The 11,941-nt window shown below is 38.9% G+C and overlaps 2 long non-coding RNA genes across 2 annotated transcripts; one reads left to right on the forward strand and one right to left on the reverse strand.

Moving 5' to 3' along the window:
* Positions 1-8,072: 8,072 nt before the first annotated feature.
* On the forward strand, positions 8,073-9,608 carry LOC143126123 (uncharacterized). Its single transcript, XR_012987382.1, has 3 exons — positions 8,073-8,410; positions 8,961-9,057; positions 9,315-9,608. It is a non-coding gene; the product is annotated as an uncharacterized LOC143126123 (long non-coding RNA).
* On the reverse strand, positions 9,459-11,117 carry LOC143126124 (uncharacterized). Its single transcript, XR_012987383.1, has 3 exons — positions 10,801-11,117; positions 9,765-9,912; positions 9,459-9,539 (listed from the first exon to the last, which is right to left on the reverse strand). It is a non-coding gene; the product is annotated as an uncharacterized LOC143126124 (long non-coding RNA).
* Between the last annotated feature and the right edge of the window lie 824 nt (positions 11,118-11,941).

The following is an 11,941-nucleotide window of genomic DNA, read 5'->3' on the forward strand; positions in this document are numbered from 1 at the left end:
ATATCAGAGTGAATGATTATAATTACAGTGCATGAAAATGCACTGTACTGTTCTTCCTAGGCAACTTCTTATTATTATTATTCCGCTTACCACTTTTTCTAGACGCTATTTCTCTTGAACAGTTTAACTTAGAAACTTCATTCAAACTTTGTAACGTAGGTATTCAAACGGACAAAGCTGCTATGTATTTTTCATCTTTGTAACTTTTATACTTTTTAAACTATTAAAGAAAAACTTTTTAAAATTCCCCATAGACTTAACATTGCCGATTATGACATCATAATACGGCCATTAAGCAATTAGAATCCTATGGCAGGTGTTCAGGCCACCTGGATCTCAACTGCCAGTCTCAGGCTTTAAGCATACAAACTGGCCCTATTAAGACTACACATCCTGTTCAACTGCTTCCTCTGCCAAAAACTGTTTCAAAATAAAAGTCCTCACTACAATATTTCACTGTTAAACAATTTAACCCTTTAAACTACTGAACTTTTTAACTGTTCAGCCATTGTAACTGTTACTTGTCATCAACTATGACTCCTACCCACTGTAGCTAGTTAGCATGGTTAACATAGTTAGCATGTTAGCATGCTAATTAGCATTTTTAGCAAAACTGCTAAAAATGATTAGCTAAGTTAGCTAAGTAACATGGTTAACATAGTTAGCATGCTAGCATGTTAGCATGCTAACATGCTAGTTAGCATTTTTAACAAAACTGCTAAAAATGATTAGCTAAGTTAGCTAAGTCACATGGTTAGCATAGTTAGCATGCTAGTTAGCATTTTTAGCAAAACTGCTAAAAATGATTAGCTAAGTTAGCTAAGTCACATGGTTAGCATAGTTAGCATGCTAACATGTTAGCATGCTAGTTAGCATTTTTTGCAAAACTGCTAAAAATGATTAGCTAAGTTAGCTAAGTCACATGGTTAGCATAGTTAGCATGCTAGTTAGCATAGTTAGCAAAACTGCTAAAAATGATTAGCTAAGTTAGCTAAGTCACATGGTTAGCATAGTTAGCATGCTAGCATGTTAACATGCTAGTTAGCATAGTTAGCAAAACTGCTAAAAATGATTAGCTAGGTTAACTAAGTAACATGGTTAGCATAGTTAACATGCTAGTTAGCATAGTTAGCATAACTACTAAAATTATTGGCTAAGTTAGCTAAGTAACATGGTTAACATAGTTAGCATGCTAACATTGTTAGCATAGTTAGTAAAACTGCTAGAAAATGTTAGTTAAGTTAGCTAAGTAACATGGTTAGCATGCTAGCACTGCTATAAAACATTAGCTAAGTAGCATGGTTAACAGAATTAAAAATCTTAGCATAACTGCTAGCAAACATTAGAGCCATTCCAACTTTCAGTTATCGTCAAATATCTACCTATACACAGCCATTAAACTATTTGAATATCAACATTCATTAAACTGCTAGAAAATGTTAGCTAAGTAACATGGTTAACATGTTAGCATTGCTATAAAACATTAGCTAAGTAGCATGGTTAGCATAGTTAGAAATCTTAGCATAACTGCTAGCAAACATTAGAGCCATTCCAACTTTCAGTTATCGTCAAATATCTACCTATACACAGCCATTAAACTATTTGAATATCAACATTCATTCAACTTCCAGTCTGTCAACAACTTTTAAACTATTTACCTTCAACTTTTAAACGGTTTACTTTTAAACTACCATTAAACTATCTATTAAACTAGCTGTCTATCAACAACTTTTAAACTATCTACTGTCTATCAACAACTTTTAAACTATCTACATTCAACTTTTAAACAGTCTACTTTTAAACTATCAACTTTTATTAAGCTATGCAACCACCATGTCTATCCTAGCATCACCGTAGTAACCATCTCTGTATTATCCGTTTTAACTATACATGATATTTTACATCACAACTTTAGCATTTTCATGCACTGGTAATTCCTTGGAATTGCATTTCTAGTTGTGTTTGTTGTTGCTTGTTAGACACGCTTTTGATATGCGTTGTGTGTTTAAAGGTGTGATTGTATATCAGAGTGCCAGTGTTGTGAGTGCAGGGTCACGCCGCTATCTCATGTATGATTTTATCACAAGACAAGAAGAAACACAGATGGAATCTCTCATGGCTCAGATCTACAGTGTTAAATTAAAAATGGCTTACTGTACTCTGATGAAGCCTTTGAGCTGTATATGGGTTGCTATATTAGTTGTGCTTTGCAGCCTCACTGTCTACTGTAACAGTGGAATGTTCCCACCCACACTTGCATCATACTCTGCTCTCTGCAGTCTCCTTTTTCCTGTCAGTGGACGTTGTCTGTGGAGAAGTAACCATGGTGTTTATTGAATAGTTTAACTGGGATTGACTCCAGATATCAGATATTTAGTAAGAGGATTACCAGTGATTTGTCAGCAGTAAATATACGATAAGTGGGCTGTGATGGTGTGTACAGATTTGTTGATGTTACACTGTGGTATGATGTGGATCATCAAAATGCCATCGGGCTACTGATACGTAATTGAGCTGTTCTGTCCTCTTCAAAGACCACCATCAGGATGCGATCATCAGGCTACTGTGCTGTGAGGATTCACATTAAAAAGTACACTGAAGATTAAACCACCTTATAAATGAAACCATGCTGATTACAGTTTGGGTCCCATATAGTTATTTTTCACTCTGTTCTTTGGTTGCTAGGATAGAACATGAGTGTGCTCAAAACACGAGTGTGCTCAAACTGGTATTAAGAACCCCTGCATGGTTGCCAGGTGCAGCGTGCCACAGTCCCCCTCCTAATCCCAGTGGACTGGACCTTCTGCGGGGCGCTGACGTGCCTGATGTTGATGTGAACCCTGAGGGTGCACCAGCACGGCCCATCTCCAGGCACCTCTCCCACCGTCCCCAGTGGCAGCCCAGCAAGCCTGGTCTAAAAATACAGACTCCCCACACCGCAACCTTTGGTGTTTTCTCTTTTTTTGTTCTCTCTGTAAAAAGATAATCTGTTCCAAAGCCTCTTCCCTGTCATCTCTCTCGGTTCTTTGTGTGGCCTTAACATTGGCAATTAAACTTGTGATATGTTCATCTAGATGTGTTTATTCTACTGCATTTGTTAGATGAAAGTGTATGGTCTGCTATGATACTGTATGATGCTGTATCACTTCTAGAAGATGGTTCTACACATGTGACAACTCTGCGTCTGTTCTAGGGTTAATCAATATGATACCACAATATAAACACACTCTCAGATACACACATATGGGCTTACACAAAGACATACATCTAGTCTAAATTCTAAAGTAATGTTTCCTGAACTCATAATTGTTTTAAAACTCAAATATAGGAAAACAATTTATTCTTGGAATTTAGACTAACTGAGGTTTCCAGAACTGTGTGCTGCTCCCGCACTTGATTTGTCTGACACCAAAGCGAACTATAGTGTTTGAGTCAGTTAATTATAATTCATCAGTTCCATATAAAGTCTACCAAAAGAACAGCTAATTTCTTATCTCCAACTTGAAGATGTGACATTTTATCAAATGGTTCAAACTTTGTGGCTTACCTCTTTGATACTGGACTTAATAATGCTGTCACAGCGTTTGAGATTAGACCTCACATCCTCTTACTCAATTCCTCGCTAATGTATCCCAGAGTGTTTTCTCTATTACTTAATTTTGTGCTCTGCTGCTTTTAGAATAAATGGCGCCATTACCAAGCTTGTCTTTTAAGAACCTGCCATTGAGTATGGAAATTGTAAGGCAATTTTCACTAAGGGAATCAACCTAGAGACAATCATGCCGCTGGGACAAATTGAGACGAGCTGTTTGGAATTTCAAGACATCTGCCAGCCACTGAGCCTTTCAGCCAAATGTTTCCATTATCATCTCTGCCAAAGTCAATACTGGAATTTAAAAAGATGCATCCCTGTCTTGGTTTCCCGTTCAAGGTTAAGATTCATCCTCGAAACAGTTCTAGCCTCATTAAGGACAGTCTTTTTACATAGTATGTCACTTGGCTCATTAAAATCCAATCAAACCCATATATTATGACAGGACACAGGATATATTGTATGGGTTCATCAAGGTCTCACAGAACATATTGTGGCCGTTATGAAAGCAGGTTATTTTTTTCCCCATCTTGTGAGTTGTAGCCCTGCCGTCTGTTTACATGGGGGCTCAGAGGACTCAGACCGCGTCTGTGTTTACCCGTTACCTTGGGAGCGGCAGCCTGGCGAGCCACCCCAGAGAGGAGTTTCTGGGCTGCCTGGTGCTCCTGTATACAATGTAAACACAACAAAAGAAATTATATTGACTTGGGTTTGATGGGTTTAAATGAACCCAAGATTACTATTTCACCAACAGTTTTTGGTCTTTCTTTTCCTTCAGACATGGAGGGTATAAGCTACAGTGGGGACTGTGCTTGCTGAAAATCAATGTTAAATTGTAGCTCCTGAGCTAATTAATATATCACAGTTTTAAGGATATATACTAGGGGTGTAACGGTACACAGAGGTCACGGTTCGGTTCATACTAGTGATGGGACATTCTACACTGAGGCACCGAAGCTTGTATCACTCCCGTGAAGCAAATTGTTTCGACACAGTGTGTTGGAGCTTGTATCAAATTGGAATAAGCACGTGACTGGTGACGTCCGAAGCTTTAAACGTCACCGAAGGGATTTGCTGGATTGGAAAGTTTGCTGCTGCGCTGATACCCAACAGGAGCAGCACTGCTTCTCTGTAGCCTACTGCTGTAATTTAACAAAACCTGTTACGTGTCTTAGTTACTCAGCAATCATTGTTGCTGAAGAACTTTTTAAAGTTTTGAAGTCAAATTTCAAATATTTTTTGTTATTGCATAAGCCTAATAAAAATTCCTCGTAAAGTGACTCACGGGGATTGAACCCATGTCGCCAGATCTATCATCCTCATACAAGGATACAAGGAAGTTTATTGTCACATGCATATAGTTACTGGAAGTAAGAAATGCAGTGAAATTATGTCTGGTGTCAGCCTATTTGTGCATCATCGTTACCTCTACTCTATCGTAGGCATACGGCAAGAATGGATGTTCACGAACTATTTATTTCTAACAATAACGGCCTGTTTAGTTCTAAAACACACTACCTAAATAATGCCTCTTGGTTATGAGTAGGCTATGACAGTTTATTGGATAAGGCCTAGGTACACTTTATTTATTTAAAGTAAATTGATATTGCCACATAGCAGACGGCTGCATTTCTTGCTGCAGTTTGTTAAAACCAACTGAACACACGTAAACTCAAACGCTGAACACACTAGGCTATATTCAAACATTATACCCTAGTTCTAATTAATTTATTTAATTTTCAGTCATCTCATGCCATGTGTCCATTCTGTCCCTCATGTTCATGTTGTAAGCTTCGTTCGGGTGTGTCGAATTTATAGCCGCTGTCATTTCTGCTGACCACCAGATGTCAGTGTGTTGTCTTCGATGCTTTGATGCTTCGGATCATTTTGCGATACAATCAGGAAGAAGCTTCAAAAGCTTCACAAGGCTTCGTTTGCCCATCACTAGTTCATACCTCGGTTCGGACATCACGGTTCGGTACGTGTTCGGTACAATGGAGGGAAAAGCAAAACAAAAATGCAAAAAGCAAATTTTATTGTTGTGAACAGTACAATAAGTACCCAGACTCCATCTTTAACTTGTAAACAAAATAAGATAATCAGCTATAAAACTGAAAATAGGCATATAGCATCTCTTATTTCTGAAAGTGCAAATTACATAGAATAATTATTTTTAAAAATCCACTTAAGCAAGGCTTTCAATATCCATGTTTAGTTGTATATGGAAGGGTCTACAATTTGCCTCAATATTTTTCAGTGTGTGTACAGTAATAATCTGCTAACTGTGAAAATATCACACTATTTTGTCTTTTATAAAAAAACGAAATTGCTCCTTTCATTCCATAAAAGTCACGTGACTTTACCCTTTGACGTTAACTCACCGTAGCATGATTTGTTTATTAGCCTGGTTCGTGGTTAGCTTTGACACTTTCTTTTACCTTCTATGCACTTAACACTGCCAGCTCCTCGTGTGAGAAGTACAAGTTACCCTAACATAAAGGTAATTACCACGCGATTTACATAGGTTTATGGCCCTATTATTATCCAAAGGCTTGGGAAGTTTTTTCCTCGTTTCAGTGATTGGTAGCCTAGGCTACATCATCTGGGTGATGGCGTCGAATATGTGTAGCATGTTCGATATATTTCCACTCACATAACGTGTGCTAACAACTGCTGAACAACGCCAACACACAGTTTCGTCTTATCCACCACTCTCTCGTAGGCTTGAGTATCGAATATCGAGTATTGGTTGGAACCGGGACTATCTTTGCGATTTTCCCGGAATCGTTCAAAAGTTTAAATTTCGATTCCTAGTTTCGATTCCCAGTCCGCCGACCGGAAGAAGAAACGGCTGAACACCAACGAAGAAGCGCATAGTTCATAGAATTAAAATTCATGGAGAAGGTCAGACTATTTCAATCAGAAAGCAGGGTTCCCGCGGATCCTTAAAAAGTCTTAAATACAACTGAATTTTCGAAAGAGAGGTATTAAATGTGCGTATGGGACCGCCAGCGAGTGCAAGAGAGCGAGTGATGTCTCAATCCAGTTTCGTGTATTTAAAACGCAATTGTAAGTGACTAGGCTATTAGGCTACGGGAGGAAGTGTAGTGGTTGCAGAGTGAAGATGTTTTTCACGGGTGTGGTTAAAGGTGTGAAAACGGTAATAATACAGTAGGCCTATGTACAAAATAATATGCCTGACGTTTTCGTGGTGTAGCTGAGGCCAGAGAGATATACAGGTAGCCTACGTGGAATGAGGAAGCCTACGGTAGAATGAGCGGGAGAAAGAGCGATAGCGATACGTGCGTGCTTGAGATGAAACCAGCAGTTTTCAGCAGGATCATGCGAGGAGGACCTTAATTCTTAATTAATTCTTAATTAATTTAAAACAAGTCAATGGTTTTACAATGTTTCAGTCAAGCTTTGGTTGGTTTATATACAACTGGTATGCAAAATGTAAAGTAGTGGATTAACTTTAATTTGCTGTGCTGCATATTGGACAATAGATGGACATAGTAAATTATATAAAGTAGGCCTATTAAAATATGTAAATAGCTTAGTCTAACTTTGAAAAAAATATTGAAGGGAATCCAGTCCAGTGCACATGTCTTTGGCAAGTAGCCTAGGCTACTACAGACACAGGTGAAGAACAGTCAGCCTCAGCAGTAAGCAAAACTAAATATGTACAGCCAGCTTCAAAAGCAAGCAGCCCAGACCCTAAAATTGGGCATTAGTAGCTTTGAAGGTAATTCAAACACAATTATTTTTCTTTCGCCAAAATATATTTGCTAACTTCTGTAGTCATCCAAAATGGGGTGGGGGTTAAAATTAGTAGGGAAAAAAACTATTGCATAAACAGTCATATATATCTTTTTGCCGTGGTATAGTCTTAAGTTTCATTTAGATGTCTTGAAAAGGTCTTAAAAGTCTTTAAATTTGCACTTGGAAAATGTGCAGAGAAAGACCGTTGGTTAGCTAGCTCATTTAAAATATCCTAAACTTTTTTTGACCCTGCCTCTTAAAAAAATCGGAATCGAGAATCGTTAGGAACCGGAATCGAAATAAGAAATCGGAATTGGAATCGTTCAAATTCAAACGATACCCAACCCTACTCTCTCGCCTGTACTACTGTAACTGAAGTTCTCAAACTGGCAATCTTAAAGGGGTCATAGAATGCAAAACCGAGTTTACCTTGTCATAGATGAATAGCGATAGTTCAGTGGGTGAAATGGAGATACAGAGAACTTCAAAACCCCATCGACACCTCCTTCCTATGCAAATCTCACAATTCGAAACTCCCGCCATAAAACGGGCGAATCCAAAAGAAGCTGCGAGTTTACGCAAACTCGCAGGTGGTACCTTATTTGGCTCTGGCCTGTACATTTGTCACGCCTCAAAATTTACATACAGACCAGCCCACTGGTGCTCTGAGCCCAGGAACGTGAATGGAGAGCGAAAATGAGACAAACACTAGTTTAGCTGCCTGCTCATTTACATCCACAGGAATTATAAAGCAGACAGTTCTTCAAGGATATCGAAAATGAGCCACGGTCGTAAATGCAGTGTTCCAGGCTGAAACTTAGGCTACAAAGAAAGCGGAGACTCCATAGTCTTCCCAAGGATTCGAAGTTCGAGGGGCATGGATAATGTTTTTCTACCAGAAGATCCCTGCAAAGTTCGACACTCCGTTATTAATTTGCAAAACATTTCACCGAAGGCAGTTTTCAAAACCTTGGACAGTTTAAAGATGGATTTGCTAAGCTGCTGTTACTGAAAGGAGGGGCTGTTCCGACCGTAAGGTCATCACAACCGCATGCTGTAAGTATTATTTTGTCGCTAAGCAGTTATGCTAACGTGTATCTAGCAAGTAGAATGTGTGATTTAGTTCATTGGCAAGGCTATTTAATTTTCCTGTGTGTCATTCGGATAAAACCTGTGTTGTCATGTTAACCTACATTTTACTATGCATGTTTGTCGAGATCTCTGACAGGTTATGTTCTCAGCAAGATAGCTAGCACTAACTGAAGCTGAGTAACACGATAGTTTGGTTGCTAAGTTGTAATATAACCCACATACGTTTTTGACGTCAGAAGTGGAAACAACTTCACGTTATCAATTCAAATGATATCTAGTCGATATGTTGAAAACTGTGTTGTCTAAATACAATGGATTTATTTGCACGTTCTTATTTTAGAACATTACAAGAATGACAACATGACAAACGCATCATGCCAAACAGATGCTCCAAGTGTGGCATCTTGTGGGGCTTAGAATATTAGCAAATGCTTTTGCTGTGAGTTAACAGCTTGGTGTGTGCATGCAAAAGTGACTTTCACTTGTGTTACAACATTTCTGTTGTTTGGTTTAGGTTTTTATCTTGCAGCCATGCACTTCAATGAGAATGCTGAGTCCCCACAACAGAAGACAGCCAAGGAGAAACTATGTACAGACTTGCCAAACAATTTGTAAGTTTAATAAAATATACTTTTTTTTATCACAAACAACAAATCAAAATGTGCAACAGTATAGGCACTAAAAATAACTTATTGATTCACACACAACAGGCTTTCTTAGACCTGATGCTACTGGTGTCAATCATCATCAGTACTGTAAACAAAGCACAATGTTCAGGGCCATATCATTTGTTTATTGTACAGTATACAGCCTACAATGCACTGTATTACAGTATCCAATATAAGTCGTCTTTCTTGTCCTCTTCGAGATCATCAAAGACCCTCTTCCTGATTGGGATGCCGTCCAGCGGATTCCTGTGCCCCAAGACTGGTGTGCTCAGCATGACAGACCTTCCATGGAGGATGCTGTTGCTGAACATGAGTCACGGTTCAGTCGACAAGGGATCTGAATCCAACGTACTGTCCTGAAGTATCCGGACGCTCCCTCCATATACGTAGCACCACACACGAGGGGATCATGACACGGACATTGCCTGCAACGAGAACAGGGTGGAAAAGCAAATTTTTTTACTATAAAAAATCTTTTACATTAGAGTATCACTGGACGATTGTTGAAAAAAAAAAATAAAGTTTGTCATTTTGTGGTGTTGATCAAACTGTGTTTTTGCAATATGCTGAACCAATAATGAATGTGTATTGGTTAAAAATATTTTATTTATATACTGTAACTGCTAACACTTGTATCAAATTGTCCTCACCTTTCCATCCCTCTGATTCTCAAACGGCCATGGTCAGCTCTGTAAATATTCATTGCATTTTGCAAAGAATAAATATAGAGGCACAACGGATCGAGGCCATGATGGTCATTCAGGTCAGCTCCTCAGGAACCTGGGCCATTCTCATAACCTGTAAAAACAAACATAATTTCCCTGCTGAGATCACATATTAGGCTACTACATGGAAAGAAGGTAATAATCTCAATCAGATGTCAACAGGATAGTTACAAGATTACATTAGACCTACTGACTGTACCTACTGTATTTTAAACAGTGATATTTATAGGATTTTTGATTATTGTACTCTACTCCATGGTATGTAAATGGGGATAAATAAAAGTGTTTTTGAATTGACACAAACGAGAGTAGGCCTAGTAATATTTTCGTTGACCTCGTTTCACTTCAGCCATAGGCTACAAACTGCACAGAGCTCCTGCCCAGCTAACTGGACGTCCCGTTGTAAGATCATACATTACAGATTACATTCAGATGACTTAATCAGCAGGATAGTTACACGAGTACATTAGACCTACTGACATAAACGTAATATTTTCATTGACGCGAGCAGTAGGCTACTCGTTTCACTTCAGCCATATAGCCTACGAGCTGCACAGAGCTCCTGCTCAGCTAACTGGACGTCCTGTTGTAAGATCGCATATTACCACTACAAGTATGCAACTCCTAATCAGATTACCTATTCAGCAGGAGAATATATTTACTGACTAAAACAAGTAGCAGCTACTTTCCTTGCAAGCAGCACTCCTTTCACTACAGCATAGCCTGAACTGCCCACGACTGGCTACGAAGTTTTCAGCTAGCTTCTAACTGGACATCTCGACAAAAATTGCACAAGGGTACAAGTTGTAAAACATTTGTTTGTGTGCAAATAAATAACTTCTGTTGCTTACAATGCTAAAAATGAACCTAATGTTTACCTTAGTCTACGACACTAACGTGCACTAGTATTACAGCTAGCTAACTGGGCTACGCGTGGCAAAAAGTAAATGACAAAACTTACCACTCTGAAGTAGTCATTTCCAATCTATGGGCGACTGGTTGCTCCTCTATTTCAGATTCTTCCTCTGATTCAGGGTCAAATATGCTGTTCAACACCTATGTCTCCATAGTATTTCCACCTTGGCTGTTTCAGTGAGTGCTGTCGGTCGGCCATGTTTGCGTCTTTGCTCGGGAGCTTCGCTCGTTGTAAACCAACCAATCAGCACGCAGTTCATCTAAATATTCATGAGCATACCATACAAGGAAGAAAACCTCTCGTTTCATTCCAGGGCTTTCAACCAGGCTTGCTTTAGGGCACATAGAACAGCACATATGCCATTTTCAGCCCAACCAATGTTACACACCCTATTCAGAGACCTTAAGGACCAGCACCAAATACCCTATATAATCATTCTATGACCCCTTTAAGAGACCAGCGGGTCCTCTAACTCTTGTGGGTCGCCACCACTCGCTTAAGTTAGTGTTGCTATCTCTGACTGACTGACTCGATCGACGACCTGACAAAAAAATAACATAGGCGCCAATCAATCAGACCTTCAGAGCTAAGGCGAGGCTACAGTAGGTGTCGCTAAAGAACAGTAATTCTGCATTCGCCTATTTCACGCCGCCATTTTGAATATCGATAAGCCGTAAACTCACTTCCGGTTAACAATGTCTTATGGAGAAACTAACGTTATCAGAGCTATCTACAAGTTTACAAGGAATTTGCGGCATCTGCCAAATATGAATCTGTCACAGGTGGCAGATATTGTGGAACATCACACGAAAACTAAGCGATCCAAACTGGATCGGGGATGTAAATTGTTCCATGAACAATTTATATATAAATATGAAGGTAAAGTCAGTCAGCTAGCTAGATGGCTAATACCAGATAACTAGATGGATAATACTAGATAAGACACAACAGCTTGTAAATGCACTTCAATAAAGCAGTGTAACAAAATTATCCTGTAGCCTACTTCTACTAAACCATCAGAATTGGACTGTAGATATAGATTGTTCCATGAACAGTTTGTGTTTTGTGAAGGTAATGTTGATGTCAGCTAGCTAGGTGGCTAACGTCAGATCCAAACAGCTTGTAACTTAAATAAAGCTGTGTAAAGAAATGATCCAGTATTTTATTTTGAAATTATGTGCATGTT

Source organism: Alosa pseudoharengus, unplaced genomic scaffold (genome assembly GCF_046254945.1).
Source record: "Alosa pseudoharengus isolate Yale_2024_CS ecotype anadromous, Long Island Sound unplaced genomic scaffold, YU_APseudo_1.1 YU_APseudo_1.1_scf_16, whole genome shotgun sequence".
In the NCBI taxonomy this organism is placed as follows: domain Eukaryota; kingdom Metazoa; phylum Chordata; class Actinopteri; order Clupeiformes; family Clupeidae; genus Alosa; species Alosa pseudoharengus.